General features: G+C 48.6%; 1 protein-coding gene across 4 annotated transcripts in view; it reads left to right on the forward strand.

Moving 5' to 3' along the window:
* CHST15 (carbohydrate sulfotransferase 15) overlaps nucleotides 1–16,281 on the forward strand; it is an 83,792-nt gene that overhangs the window by 26,495 nt on the left and 41,016 nt on the right. The window lies entirely within an intron of this gene.

Raw genomic sequence — 16,281 nt, forward strand, 5'->3', positions numbered from 1 at the left:
AGTGTCTGAAAGTACTTGAGGGCTTAGACTTCCAGTTATAAGCTTAATTGCTCAATACGCAAAATAAGCCTCCAACTGCCCTGTTTATTAGACTTGAAAGTCAACCTTGGTTTGGGGCAGGTGGCCTGCTCCTGGCCCTTATCTGGGAGGTGAGAGGTTTCAACACCATGATCTCTCAAGTGCCTCAGTTTGGATCTGAGCTTCTGTTCTAGTGGCTTCCATGCCCAACTGGATTGCACGCCTTAGGAAGCAGGATGGAAGTGCTCCTGCACTGATCACTGAGCAAATTGGTCTGAATAAGTGCAGTAGATGCCAGAGATTTCAATGAATGATGTGAATGTAAATTACTGGCCAGAAAATATTCATGGGAGATCCATATCTGGGCTTCATGTTACCTCTGAAAAATAGCCCTAATCTCTTCTTTGTGATCCCCAAAGAGACTTTTGAGGGAGTTTGAAGTGTGTTGCTTGAAGAAGTCCCGGGATTCCCAGCATTAAGTGCAGGGTGGTCTGGGGTGTGGTTGTCTTGTCGCTCAGATGGGGGCTGCATGCCTGGCACAGTGCTAAGTGCAGCCAGTTACTGTGGGGTGTGCAAATGGCCCCTCTGCCCCAGCTGCAGGGCACCTTTGGGGTGGCTCAGGCCCTAGTGGGGGTAGCGTGAATGGGCCAAAAGGAGGAGGCTGAGCCCAAGGCATGTGCGGTCACCAAAAGCCCCGGCTTTGTCTCAGAAAGCTGTGGTTGGGCTGGGCTTAGTTGGTCAGGGGAACGCCCAGGAAACGAGCTGCAGCTGGGCTGGAGCACACCTTTCCTGGAGGGAGGCCATGGCAGCCCAGGTGGGGGCACCCCCACTCTAAGATGAAAGGTCTCCGCCTCTTTTTAAAACTATAAAGTGAACACTTTTGGCCATTTCTAAGGAAAAGCACCTTTGGGATTTGTTCATCATCCTTCATTTTTACTCAAGGTTTTGGGTGTGAAAACCTCAGAAAAACAAAGTCAACTGAAAACTTTCCAGCAATGTCCCTGGCTGTGTCGTCATCAGAAGGGGAAAATAATCCCAGCTGACGAATATTTAGAAAAAAGATAATTGCAAATTGCGTTGGACAGTGTAAACTTTTTTTTCCCCAGCCAGTTACATAAGAGGAACTGTAGGTCAGTCACAGAAGTAGATGCAGAAGCAGTGACAGACACGTCCTGGTGGTGGTAGGCAAGGACAGCCCTGGGTTCGAGTCCCAGACCCGCGGCGTGTTAGCTACAGAAGTTGGAGAAACATCCATCTCTTTCTTCCCATTTCAGCTTCGGAGCGCCCCCTTCCCCTCGCTGGTCCACACTCGAGCCCCTCCTAGACCAACGCTCGGTAACTTGACGAATAATCTTTTAATCCCCACATCTAGTCCTCCCATAAAGCCCAGCGAGTCCCTCAAACAGATGAAATGGAGGCACTCACTTAATTAGATAGGTAACTGGTGTTTTGTCTTTTCTGAAGGGTAGAAGAGGGGAAAAAGTGACTGAGGGGACCAAACAAGAAAAAAAGAAAAAAGAATTGGGGTGTTTAGTTGATTCTGAGTACTCGATGCTTTTGAAACGATTCCAGGTTCCCTTTACGGGAAAGGAATGAAAATGATCCAAAAGGTAGGAGGGATTTTTCCCCTTCTTTTGTTCTGAGCTCGGTACCTGGGATTTTGCGGCATGTGCTGAAAAATTATACTGACTGGGTGCAGAAATTTGCCTGGAAGGGTTATATGAAACTGAGAATGGGTCAAAACAAAACAAAACTGAAAAAACAAGACATCTGGCCACAGATAAGAATCATATAATTTACTGAGACATATCATTTTGGCATGTTTTGTTAAGGGTGAAAGCTAATTTGGAAAGCCCCAGGAAGGGGCTCTTGAGGCTGGTAGGAATGAGATGACATTATGGGGCCCTCAGAATCACCCCTGTTTCTGCTCCCAGCAGGACTCGGGTCGGGGGGGTGGGAGGAGGGAGCAGCTCTCTGTGGGTGTCTGGAACCCCAGGGCCGGCAAAGACGGGGCCAATCCCCAGCAGTCCCACAGCAGAGCTGGGTGACAGCAATTCCCCTGATGGTCATGGAGAAACAGGTTTTCAGTAACATAGAGACTAAGCCTAGAGGCAGAATCGTAAAACCTACCAAGTTTTATTTTATTTCTTTATTTTTTTCTTCCTTTTGAGACAGGGTCTTGCTCTGTTGCCCAGGCTGCAGTGCAAGGGGCATGATCACGGCTCACGGCACCCTGGATCTCCTGGGTCCCAGAGATCCCCCCACCTCAGCCTCTCAAGTAGCTGGGACTGCAGGCACCACCACGATGCCTGGCGAATTTTTAAACTTTTTGTAGAGATGGAGTTTTGCCATGTGGCCCAGGCTGGTCCTGAACTCCTGGGCTTAAGCCGTCCTCCCATGTCGGCCTCCCAACATGTTGGAATTACAGGCAAGAGCCGCCGCACTTGGCCCAAATTTTAAATTCAAGCCCCCCCTGCCCCCTCCACCAACATGTACTGGGACTTTCTTTATGATTGGGCTATGTTTTTATGTGTCACCTGCTTACCTTTATGATTACAAAGATAGTTTCTTAGGGACTTTTTTGTAAGAGTGAACAAAAGAAGGCTCTTGCCTTCACAGAGCTGATAAGACTGTCAGCTGTTCAAGGCAGATGCTAGTCAGACATGCACGCACGAAAATGGGAAGTGGGACGGGTTGGAGGGATCAGGGCGGGGCCGGTGTGGTCTGGGTTTCAGGGAAGGGGTCCTGGCCTGAGAGCAGAAGGGTGAGCAAGAGTGAATTCGTCTAGCAGGGCCAGTGGTGTTGGGGAAAATGGGGTCTGGCTAAGGAGGCTGGGGGAGGCAGAGATGGACACACAGAGCCAGCGAGATAAAGGCAGCCAGCAGGGGTGGGGGTTGGGGTTGGGTGTGGAGTGGGGGTTGGGGTTGGGTGGGTGCAGTGCTGCAAGGGGGGTCGAATGTTCCCAGGTACAGCCCAGCAATGAAGGAGGGGTACAGAGGTTGGGGGACCCCCCCAAAGTCATAGAGTGGGTGTGGTGTCCCCTGGGTTATAAGCCCCACAAGGCCAGAGCAGTGCCCACGCTGGGCACCCTGAATCCCCGGGGACTCCAACTCAGGGGCTTGCGTTCTGCTCCGTGGCCACTGCTGTACCTTTGGAAGGATGGGGAAGGCCTTGGGGAGGGGGAGGCCATCACACAGGCCCTTCGATGGCATCGAGCAAAATTCTTACTCACTCTGAACTCACTTCAGGTCTGAACAACTGCGTGCTTTGACCAAATATTTATTTTTCTAAAACAGAAACCAGAGCAGTTCTTGATGGCACCAGTCAGCTTGAACTAGTCAGCTATGATGACTTTTCTTAAGTCCATTTTTTTTTTTTTTTTGAGACTTCTTTTTAGCCCAGAAGGAAATCTGCTATCTGCAAACAAGTCCCAGCCTTCATAATGAGGCCTGAATGCTTTCCAGATCTTTAAGAGAAAGATTCCACTCTTCTGTGGTTAATTCAAAGAGGTTACTAATTTCTCATGCCATAGATCATTTGCTTTGCGGGAGATGACTGTGCCTCAGCCAAGATCCACTTATTATGTTTTGAACAAGTTTTTTTTATTATCGTGTTTACATAGCACTGAGGACACATCAGTGCTGGAAGCTCAGCTGTCTGATTCCTACACTGTATCACTGCGTCTCGCTTCCCCCTCCTTTACCTCTCTGCGAAAGAAGACTTTCCCTCCAGAGCTGGCACCTGCCCCTGTTTCTTGACAGGATGAGCAAGATAGCGGCTGTTTAAGCAGGGTCTTTGCTGCGCTCAGGAGAGATGTGGGTATTCTTGGCGAATATGCCTTTGTTGTAATATTTATTGAATGTTCACTTCTCCAGTTCTAAATACTGAAACTTGGAGAGATTTTTTTTTAAAGTTATGCCCATCAACACTGTTAGGTTGTCTCTAATGGAAAAGAGAAAAGAAAAAAGATTCCTTTTTGATAGACTAGGCATATCCAAGTTCTGAGTCTTGGGTGATAGGTCTATAAATAAATACTTGTTTGACCTATTTTACAGAGGTTGGAAATCTAGATTCTAGATTTGAGTGGAGTTATAAGAAACTGGGTCTGTTTTCTAAAAAGCTAGAGGAGGTTGACAAGGAGAAGGAGGGTCTGAAATTTCCTTTTTTTTTTTTGAGATGGAGTGTTGCTCTGTCACCCAGTTGGAGTGCAGTGGTGCAATCTCAGCTCACTGGAACCTCCGCCTCCCGGGTTCAAGCAATTCTCCTGCCTCAGCCTCCAGAGTAGCTGGGATTACATGCACCCACCACCACACCCAGCTAATTTTTGTATTTTTAGTGGAGACGGGATTTCACCATGTTGGCCAGGCTGGTCTCGAACTCCTGATCTCAGGTGATCCACCCGCCTCGGCTTCCTAAAGTGCTTGGATTACAGGCATGAGCCACTGCACCCAGCCTGAAATGACCATTTTTAAATGAGTTTCTTCTCTGAATCTCTCTTTTTCTCTGAAAAACAGCTTTTGCCTCCTGGTGTCTTGGTGGGGCCAGCGTCTTCAGGCCATATCAGGGTGGAGAAGGGCTTTCTCCCAGCCTCCCTAAGGCAGTTTTGTTCAGACATTGCTGGTCTGCATGCAGCTTTCGACAAGCCCCCCGAATCCTACCGCACTGTTGACAATGGGAAACGTCTTGATGAGTGAAAGCGAATGTGTGTCCCCCTTCTCCATGAGGTCAGAGGCAGTTTGGGCTTCAGCACGTGTTTAAATCCAGCTCTGCCTCTCGCGTGCAATGTGATTTAGGGCAAGCCACTTCACTGCCAGAGCCTCGGGCTCCCTTCATCCTTTTAAAAAGTATTCGGCCACTGATTTGGGCTCAGCTGGGTCTTTATACACCAGGCCAAAGTCCTTACTGTTGAGCTGTGATCCTGTTTGCAGAAATGGGAGGGAGGGAAGAAAAAGACACGAGGATGGTAGCGGTGGTGGCTGCTGTTTATCGAGCAGTTAGTTAGCGGGTACCATGGGAGTGTTTCTGTGTGGATTCTCCCATCTAATCCCCACGCCTGTCCGTGGGGTCGGTACTGCCATTATCTCCCTGCTACAGATCAGCAAACGGAGGCGTGGCAAGTGCAAAGCAGTTTGCCTGAGGGCTCGCAGCCAGTAAGGCGTTGATACAAACCAGATGGCTGTGTGGATATTTACCTGCCTCTGGGTTTGGCTTTTTATCTTTCTTCCCCACCAGGTTTCTCCTTCCACAGGGGTGCGCGCCTGTTCCTATGCTCCCAGTAGCTGTATGGAATGAGCTCCTAGGCCACCTCTGTCACAGGCTCTCTGGGCTTTGGTGAATACTCATAAAACAGCGTCCTCCGGGGTCACATTGTCCGTTGTGTTCTTTTGGTCTATGCTTGTTTATGAAATTCCCACTCCAGGGAATTCTGTGGTCTGCTTGGGGCTTTCCATTGCAATGGCAGAGATGATGACAAGGGACAATGTCCTACCCGGCTGCACTCCCAGTCATTTGGAGTTGAATGGCAATATGAGGGTTTTTTGTTTTGTTTTGTTTTGTTTTGGTAAATAAGCATTATAGTATGTCTGGAGGAAAGATGTTATTAATTCAAAGATAACTTGAGAAAGGAGGGGATCCTGTGCAGCTTGGACAGAGCTTCCCACTGGGGCTTTGCACAAAGCCGTGATCCCAGCTCTGCCTCGCCTCATGTGGTCTTGTGGCCTCGTTTCAATCCCCTATTCCACCTGATCCGACGGGGGAGGCAAGGAGTGAGTGCATTTTCAACAGACAAGAAAACTGAGGCTCAGAGACGTGACTTACTGGGCGTGAACTCACGTTCTGGGGGCCTGGGTCCAGTCCGTTTTCTATTTCCCACACCTTTGTTGTGCAACATTTATCATTTCTTCTTTATTATCTTTGTAGTTACAAAAGCAATGCTTGCTCTATGTAAGTAAGATTGGAAGCAAGATGGAAAGGTATACATAGAAAGCAAAGCCCCCCAAATGCCACCCACGGCCATCGACGGGAAACTGTGTGGGGAGTGTATTAGTTTTCATGCTGCTGATAAAGACATACCTAAGACTGGGAAGAAAAAGAGGTTTAATTGGACTTAGAGTTCCGCATGGCTGGGGGGACCTCCGAATCATGGCAGGAGGCCAAAGGCACGTCTTACATGGCGTCGGCAAGAGAAAATGAGAAAGAAGTAAAAGTGGAAACCTCTGATAAATCCATCAGATCTCGTGATTATTTACTGTCATGAGACTAGCATGGGCAAGACCGGCCTCCATGCTTCAATTACGTCCCCTTGGGTCCCTCCCACAACAGGTACGAATTCTGGGAGCTACAGTTCAAGTTGAGATTTAGGTGGGTACACAGCCAAACCATATCAGGGAGTGAATGTGAATGTGTGTGTCCTTCTCCTCCATGAAGTGAGAGGCAGTTTGAGCTTCCGCTTGTGTTTAAATCCAGTTCTGCCACTGACTTGCAGTGTGGTTTAGGCAAGCCACTTCACCACCCAGAGCCTCCGTTTTCTTGTCTGCACAATGGAGCGATGACACCCACCTTTAGTGTTGTGTAAAAGAAAGAGATGGGATGAAATAGGCTCCCAGCTTAATGCCTGCCATAAAACAGCTGCTCGTCCTGGTTCTTTCCCCGCTCCCTACACCAGTGCTTCTCAAACTTTCCTCTTCAGTACTCAACGGTGAAAGACAGTGAGAGCTCGCTGGGGTTCCCCAGGCCGGCCAGGACAGCTTGCAGCCAGCAAGGTGAGCTGGAACTCTGCAAATTTTGTGTCAGTTAGTAATATACGTGGGTATAACTTCATTTGAAAACAATATTTTCAACGTTGGAAATTTCAAATATTTTAAACTTGGAAGCTTTAGTTTGTCTTGTGGCTTCATACAGCTCCTGGCTCACTCACCTCTGCACACTTGAGGTGGAGGGGCTGGCACTCCTCCACATGCCCACATGCCCCTGGGGGATGCACACCTTTGCACACACCTGGTGGGGCTGGCACACCTCCACACACCCCTAGGGGCCTGGCACATCTGCACACATCTCTGGTGGGGATGGCACACCTCCACACATGCCTGGTGGGGCTGGCACACCTCCACACACCCCTGGGGGCCTGGCACACCTCCACATACTCCTGAAGGGTCTAGCACACCTCCACATACCCTGGGGGAGACACACCTTTGCACACTCCTGGAGGAGCTTGGCACAACACACATTTCTGGAGGAGGGGCAGGCACACCTCTGCACACTCACTCCTGGGGGAGTACATTTCTACACGCTCCTGGGGGCGGGGCTGGTGCGTGTCCATACACTCCTGGGGAGGACCAGCACACACTGGGGGGGGGTTTGGAACACCTGAGCACACATCGCCTGGGGATGCCACACCTCTGCACACTCCTGCGGTCCCTACAGCCAAGTTAGGTTTGTACTGAAACTGTTCTCCTCGCCTCTTGCCACGATTAGTTAGGGCTGGATCCATCTAGGGCAGACAGCGAATGTCAGCTGTCTTCAGGTGACCCCCTGGAGAAACTCCACTCACCTGGCTCTAAAACCCTCCAGAAGCCCTCTTCATTTATTTGGGTTGCTTGGTCTTTCCATCAGAAAGAAAGAAATTCCAATGAAGGGTTTTTAGGCAGTTCCTCCCGTTGAAGGGTTAACCAGATTCTTATCTTGCTCATCTTTGGAAATAAAACAATGTTTAGAACTCCCCGGATCAGCAAGGCCATCTGGTGGGGAGAGTGCAGCTGCGCCCCTTTCAATCGTGCGGCCTGGAATGGATTCGTTCTGGGGTGTGTCGTGCATCTGCAGAATCAGGATTCACTGTGGGTCTGAGCGTGTGCGCCATGTGTCCATGCGAGGCCTTTCTCCTCTGCCCATCCTGAAGGACATCTGGGCTGGGCGTCTTCCACTGTCCTGCAGCCTTTTCGCTGTTCGAGAAGACAGGTCAAAGTGGGCAGGAGGGCTCTGGGGACCTGAGGGTGGATAGAGTCACCCTGCTCCTTTTGTCCCTAATCTATAGTCTGTGCATTATCCTCTGAGCTGCTGCTTTTCATTCATTTTTCTATTTATGTCAAGGAAAAATTGTTGGACAGCAACTAGAATGTACCACTCATCTCTGTAGTCTAAACACATGACAGCCAGAATGACCCCTAGTCTGAAAATGTGTCACTTTTTCCTGGTAGCTAAGGTTTTTTTTTTTTTTGACTCTCGCTCTATTGCCCAGTCTGGAGTGCAGTGGCACAATCTCAGCTCACTGCAACCTCTGCCTCCCAAGTTCGAGCAATTCTCCTGCCTCAGCCTCCTGAGTATCTGGGATTACAGGTGCATACCACCACATCCAGCTAATTTTTGTATTTTTAGTAGAGATGGGGTTTCACCATGTTGATCAGGCTGGTCTTGAACTTTTGACCTCTTGTGATCTGCCTGCCTTGGCCTCCCAAAGTGCTGGGATTACAGGTGTGAGCCACTGCGCCCCACCAGTAGTTAAGATTTGCTGTTGTAGGAGTTTGAACCCTGAAAGCATGCCAAAAGAATAAGTATAACATTTATTAAACACCCTGGGTTCCTGAGATCACTGCCCCCATGTGACAATGCTGAGCCTTCCACATAGACTTTGAAATAAAGAGAATGAGGATTGAAGTGGTGAGGAGGGCTGCCTGTGGTCATGAGGCTGGTTAAACCGTGTGGCCGGGGATCAGCCTAGGCCTTTGGGTCTCCAGCTCATCCCTAGGCCAGCTGGCTCTCCTGTACTCTGTAAGTCATTTGGGGGAGAAAGTCTATAGCATTAAATTCTCTGGGCCACAGTTTTTCCATCTGTAAAATGTAAATAGTGATTGTACTTGCCTCTCAGATTATGACATTTAAATAGAATAATCCATATCAACCACAGCCTGGTGTCTGTACATAAGGAAGTCCTCAGCACATGTTAGCTTGTGTCACTGCTGTTGTGACTCAGCAATAAGAACTCTGTTCTGGATATTTACTGGATATTTGCCATGCTTTCTAGAGTTTGTTCCTTGGCTCTTTAATTTTAAACTATTTATTGAGCGCTTACTCTGTGCTAATCAGGGTTGAGCACCACTGACCCTGGCCTTTTCTGGCGCTTGTAGTCCAGCCTCACCTCCTCGCATGGGAGATGGGTGGCCGGTGGGTTGGGTGATGGCTGACCGTGCTTCTCTGGGAGCCTTGAGTTCTGAGCAGGTTCCCCTAGACCTGACAATAACTGGAGTCATTATAGCTTCGTTCGCCTTCTGCAGGAGAAAGGTCACAGGCTTTGCAGCCACACAGACCTGCAGCTGGATTCTGTCCCCACCACTGGTGAGCCCTGTGAGTCTAGGCATGTATTTAACCCTGCTGTGCCTCAGTTTCCCACACGTGACTTGGGGAATCTCAGTGCCGACCTCAGAGAGTGCCATGAAGAAGGGACCTAGCATGGTCCTGTGCAGGTGGCAGACACTGGACTATCAGGCATTTCCTTCTTCTTTTGCCATCCCTGGGGTCACTTAAAACCCGAAACAGACTCCATGTGCTGCTGAAATGCTTTGCAGTTATATGACTGTCCTTGTTTTGTTCCTAGAGCCATTTCGGTCGGCGCGTTTCACGGCACACCCTGAGCGGGCTCTGCCTTGTTGGAAAACCGGAGTCAGTAGATATACAAGCTTGAGAAAATCTAGTCTCGACACTGGTGTGATTTACCACTGGAAATAATAAAATGAGTGCTCTGAAATACTTTTTCTCCCCATTTGGTTTCAGAAAAAATTATTGATTGTGCCACAAAGACCTTTAGAGTGTTTTGTGCACATTGAAATCATTGAGGGAGAACTACAGCATGAACATATTTGAAGTCTCTGGTCCACCCTGCCCCTTCGCCGAGAAAACCTGATTATTTTGTGCATTTCAGAGAGACTGGGACATCTGCTGTGTTTGGCCAATATCTCGGGTGGTTGCACAAGGGAGCTGGAGCTGATTACCCTATTCGAGAGCAAGCTATCGCAGAGAATACGAAAAAGACCCCATTCTCCCTCCTGCCTGCCTCGGCCAGAGGCTCTGTTTCACTGAATCATTGCTGTTGTTACCGTGCTTTTTCGGCTTCCTGGAGCACAGCTAGTTCTTCTGCAGATTCTCTGGGGTTGGGTGGGTTCACGGCTGTCCTTGAAATGGAATATACAGTCCTGAATGTGGGCATTTTTCTGGAGCCTCTGGAGTCTTTGTTCTGGAGTTAGATGGGAGGTTACAAGAGGACCCAGGCTGTTCATTTTTCTGTCTTTGGAGCCCCAGCAAATGCAAGCCCTGTACACAGTAGGTGTTTAAATAAACATGTGCAGAAGTGTGTGAGCCACTAATCTGGAGAAAACCCTGTGTCTCTGTTGGATTAATTATCTGGCTAATAAAAGCAAGCACTGTGCCGGCTCTTCAACGCTTACTGCAAAATCATTGGCCTCTGAGCAGCCCTGAAAGACATAACCGATGAAGATAATGAGTTTGTATTAAGGATAAATTGACTTCAAATAATACACCCATGAGTGTTAGGGCCGAAAGGGGCAGGCCCAAATCCATATCTTATATACGGAGAAACAGCGGCCCCGAGAGATGAAGTGATGTTCAGGGTGACCAGCCAGGTTAGTGATCAGGACACCCAGCAGCTCCCTGCCTTGCTGGCAAGGTCCCTCCTTTGCTGCTCTGAAGTTTCAAGACGCAAATCATCATGGAAGCCACCACCTGGGCTGCAGAGAGTCTGGTCGTACAGGCCTGGGCCGTGGCGTGTCCGTTCGCACAGGCCTGGGCCGTGGCGTGTCCGGTCGCACAGGCCTGGGCCGTGGCGTGTCCGGTCGTACAGGCCTGGGTTGCAGAGTATCCAATCATACAGAGCCCAGGATTTTCCCTTTGGTGTGCAGGGACAAAAACAAGGTTGGGGGCTGTGCACCGGGGCCTGCCTCCTGTGCATGGGCCAATTCCATTCCTGTGCATTGTCTCAGCTGCAAGGGTAACTGACAAGGGACAGCGCTGCCTCTCCCTCCTCCCTGTCCCTTCCCGCCTTGCTTTCCCGTCCCCACACCTGGCACCAGGCCAGCCTCTGCACATCCCTGTTCCCCCATCTCTTGTCTCTGTCCTGGTGCTGGACTTGTCTCCTAGCACACTTCTCCAGCTGCGGGAGACAAGCCTGAATGATGAATAGAGTCTGGATGGAGACAGTTTAAGACTCAATGCCCCAGGCCGACGAGGCGCTCAAAGGAGATGGAAGGAGGGAGCTGAGCTTCATCTTGTCAGCTGCCTCCTGGTGTGTTTCCCTCACTGTCCTGTCTTGTGTCTCTGGATGAGACTGCAAATCTGTTTTCTCGGAAGGGATTCCTCAAAAGATTGGAAGGAGGAAGAACACCAGGGGCCTGGAGAAGCTGCTGGACTGTCCGAGGCCAGGCCTTCGTGGTGGTTGGGATGGGCTCCCCTCATGAGGGTTGGTGGAAGACGGAGTGTCAGGACCCTGGAGTCTCTTACCCCACCCTTCTATAATGGGCTGCATGTCCTTGGGGAAGTACAGACCGCACTGGCCTCAGTTTCCCCTCTGTAAAAGGCAGGCTGGATAACAGGTACTTACAGGTTTGTACTGGCAAGTTGATGATTTGCTGGAACCCACCTGGGTTTCAACCTGGGTCTGGGTGTGCCCACCATCATTCCTCGGGGGTTCTGGGTGTTTCTTACGGTGAATGACTGCAGTAGAATCTCCAGTGATTCCAGGAGCTTCTTTCTTCTGTTTCACATTTCCCATCTGCATAGCAGTGGCTGGTGTACTCCAGATCTTTGGGGATGGGTGCATTTCTGGAAAGTTGGCTCTCGCTGTTGAGCACTGAAACAAGTTCTGGATGGGCATGGGTGTTTAGAAGGGGGTGAGCTTTTCCAGAATTTTCCCCACAGCTGTGCCTGGATTGCCAGAGCTGGGGGCTCTGGTGACAGGGGTGCCCAAATGACCCCGCCCAGCTCAGCTTTTTAGTGTCTTGTTTCTACTGTGGCACTCGGGTGTCACTTCCTGCATCTGTGTGGCCACCTGCCTCTTCCCAGGCATCACCTCAGATGAGTGGCAGACAGGAAAATGGACACCAGTGTCTGGAATTATAATATATGTACACTGAAAGCAAGTATCCCTGGAGTGAGGACCCAAGGGTCTCTCCAGTAATAATGCAAGGAATCTGTGTCATTCATTGAGATGCAGGGGAGCCAGAGATCACCTCCAGCCCCCTTCGTTAGCTCTTATATAGGCTCCTCAGCTGCATCCAGAAGCCAACTTGACACCAGGCAGACAAAAGAAAAGCAAACACATTTTGTTAGTTTTACGTGTATGTGGGAATCTTCACAAAAGAGTGACGTTAGAAGGAGTGGCCAAAGCAAGATGTTTTTAGACAAAGATGGGACAGAAGGGATCTGGGGGAGCAATATCCACTTCTAGGGGAGTCTAGGAAATCTACGGGAGTGTGTAAAATCAGTGGAAGAGCAGGGTTACTTTGTTAAGTGTATTTATCCTGGTCTACTTCAGCCCCCAGTTCCCAGGTGAGGGCGATTTTCGCAGACTGGCAGGGGAAGGGTACTCCTCCCAGAGGAGTCTATGCCTTGGTGTATGCAGGAAGAGACAGGTCAGCTGGCCCTTTGTGAAACTACAATTTCTCCAATGTTTTCGACTTGAAATCATCAAAATATCAATTTGGCATATTTTGGGATGCTCATCCTTCCAAGGCCTGCAGGATACTAGACTCTGGGTTAAGCATTTTGTGTGTATGATCTCATTTTTTCCTCATATTCGCACTAGGAGACTGAGATCATTTTATTCCCATTTTACAGATGAGGAAACCTAAGCACAGAATGGTTAAATTTGTTGCCTGAGATCACAGAGCATCTACAGACTTGAGTTGGGTAGAAATGCAGATGTGCCTGCCTCCCCAGCCTGGTGTCATGCCTTATTTTTTCACTGCTTGGAAACCATTTTTGCTATATCCCATTTTTCTACCAAGTTGAGAATCAGTGAGCTCAGGATGGAGGGGAGGTGCTGGCTGCATGTTGTAGAGATCTGATCTGGGGAAAAGGCCCATTTATTATGGATATGGCTTTGGACTAAAATAATAGCACTGAATGTACTTTCTATGCATATAAGGCAGTCGTGATTAACCAAAATTAATGTTGATGATGAACTTAACAGAGAGTCAAGTGTGCTTTAAAAATAAGCTTAAAAAACTGCCTGGGTTTTGTATGTGCACCTTTTGGGCCAACCAGGAAGATCCCCCCAGATCGTGGTTTGAGAATACCTGTTTTAGACAAAGCACAGGTGACGTGTCCCAGCCATCAGGAAAGATGAAATTTGGCAAGGGAACCATAAGGATCAGATTACAGGAAGGGCTTGCTCCGGGAGAGGAAGGAAGCAAGGAAGAAATTAGTAACTGGAAAGAGGCAAGGAGGAAGGCCTCTACATCACGAGGCGGGGGAGAGTGGGCCGGTTGTCTGGATACCTAAAACCAAACAGCTGTGGTTGTCACAAACACACATTTTGTCAGAAAATAACCTGGTGTGTTATTTTTTGATGTTTCAGCCATTGTGTCTTGATTTAGGAACAGCTCCCTTCCGAGTGTCTTTTTTCTTTTTTTTTGAGAGAGGGTCTCATTGTGTTGCATAGGCTGGAGTGCAGTGGTGTGATCATGACTCGCTGCAGCCTCAACCTCCCCAAGCAATCCTCCCACCTCAGCCTCCCAAGTAGCTGGGACTACTGGTGTGCACCACCACACCCAGCTAATTTTTGTATTTTTTGTAGAGGCAGGGTTTTGCCATGTTGCCCAAGCTGGTCTAGAACCCCTGGGCTCCAGCCATCCGCCTACCTACTGCTGGGATGACGGGCGTGAGCCACTGCGCCTGGCCTCCCCTCCGAGTTCCCATCATTGTGTTGGCATATCTGCTGCTGGTGGTGGTGGAGGTTCCAGTGAGCCGAGACTACACCACTGCACTCCAACCTGGATGATAGAGTGAGACTCTGACTTGAAGAACAAAAACAAAAACACTTTATTCTTTCTCTGGCGTCTTTGGGGATTGGCTGGGATCCACTGGGTATGGGCTGCTCTGGGTGGGCTCAGCCAGGTAGCCCTACTCCACCTGTCTCCCCCTCCTCCTGGCCAACCAAGAGTGCAAGAGAACAAATGAGCGCAGAGGATATGTCTTAGCCTGTGCCAGCCTTAAGCCCACTTCTGCCTCATTCTGCTGGCCAAAGTGAGGCACCCAGCTCAAACCTTTAGGTGGAGAAACACGTCACTCCTGTAGCTGAAGGCCCTCCAAAGTGGCAAAGGGTGTGAACACAGGGAAGAAGAAGAAATTGAGACCAATAATGCAATCTATCGTAAAGTGTAATACACAACTATTTGTCAAATTCCTACTGTGGGCCAGGACTGTGCATCTGTAATGCCAGTTAACATTTATTGAGCACCAACCATGGGCCAGACACTCTTTTAAGCACCTTACGTGAATGAGTTCACTGAATGCTTACAGCAGTGCCTTGACACAGGTCCTGTGATTATTCCTAAGTTGTATCCAAACAAATGAGAAGACACCTTTAATGTCTTGTTCAAGATCAAACCTGGGCAACCTGGCTGTAGCACTCAGGCTCTTAACTCCAATGCTGTACGTGATCTGTTGCTAGCAGGGATTTCTTTTGAAAATGCAGAGGCCCAGATACCTTACGTGATTTGTCTAAGGCCACTGGGTGGACGTGGCTTTGGAATCCTAACCCATGTGACTGCCATGTCCTCTCCTCTATTCTGTGGGCCGGTGAATGTTGACAGAATGGTGTGGCTTTATTCTGCTTATTGACTGGGATGTGGTCAAAACTGTCAAAGTCCAGGTAGAAGATTGAAACTGATGATTTATAGTGTGTACAGAGCTCTTCAGTCTTGTTGGCTCCTTCTCAGTCACAGCAACAACCTTATATCTTTGAGCTAAATGTGAAAAATGTTCCTTCGCCTACTTGTTGATTAATATCCCTTGAAAAAATATATTTCCATATATATAGCCTAAAGAGAAATGTCAGCAGTTAGACATACTAATCAGAAGAAGGCTTTGTGTTTCAGTAAAGGTTAATTAAGACCCATTGAATTTTTTTCCTTAAAACATAAAAGTAAAATAATGTAATTAGCTATTTTTTCCCTCTCTCTCCCCAGAGGGCAGATGTAAATGTTCTACCTAAATGAAGCTATTTATTTAAATCCTTCCAGATTTCTTCTGAAGTTTCATACATCTTTCTTCTGCTATATCAGCTTATAGCTACAATCATTTAATACGTTTTTCCTAGGGTGAAATTGGATGCCCTTTATCGATCTTACACCGAGGGGGCATTCAATTACTTAATCTAAAGTGGTATTTCTGGGTCTCTCAATTACAATTTTGTTATAAATGGCTTGCTAATGATGCTTGGGTGCATAGGTTAATGGGGGTGTCCAAGCAAGGGCTGGGTAATTGAACACTTTCTATTTTGGGACCCGTTATCTGATCTCTCTCCTGGTACCAGGTTCCCACAGTGATGGTCTGCTTCCATCAGCCTCAGAATGGAGCCCAGGTGGGAAGCAGTCTCACTGAAATGGACACCTGAGTCCTTTGGTTTAATACATGAACGGAAGTGCCAAGGGCCCCGTCTCGTCTGAGTCGACTGGCAGCAAACGTGGACATTCCAGATGGGTGAAGTGCAAGGGGCATACATGACTCCCTTCTGAAGGAAGAAACACTTGAGTGTTAGGTTCTGAATGTTCTTGAGATAATTTGTGGCCTATGGAGAAGGCCAGATGCAGAACATGACAGCAATCCATTTTCCTTTCAACACAGCCCCATTAATTGGATTTTTCTTCCCTGAGTTATGTTCTTTAATAGTTATACATAGTGTAAGAATTCTTTTGAGGCCAGGCATGGTGCCTCACGCCTGTAATCCTAGCACTTTGGGAGGCCAAGTTGGGCTAGATCACTCAAGGCCAGGGGTTTGAGACCAGCCTGGCCAACATGGTAAAACCCTGTCTCTTCTAAAAATACAAAAATTAGCCAGGCCTGGTGGCCCTTGCCTGTAATCTCAGCTACTCAAGAGGCTGAGGCAGGAGAATTGCTTGAACCTGGGAAGCGGAGGTTGCAGTGAGCCAAGATCGTGCCACTGCACTCCAGCCTGGGCGACAAAGACTCAGTCTCAAAAAAAAAAAAAGAATTCTTTTGAAAGAACATGTACTATGCCTCTCTTTTTGCACTCCAGCA

Source organism: Cebus imitator, unplaced genomic scaffold (assembly GCF_001604975.1).
Source record: "Cebus imitator isolate Cc_AM_T3 unplaced genomic scaffold, Cebus_imitator-1.0 Scaffold235, whole genome shotgun sequence".
NCBI classification, from domain to species: Eukaryota; Metazoa; Chordata; class Mammalia; order Primates; family Cebidae; genus Cebus; species Cebus imitator.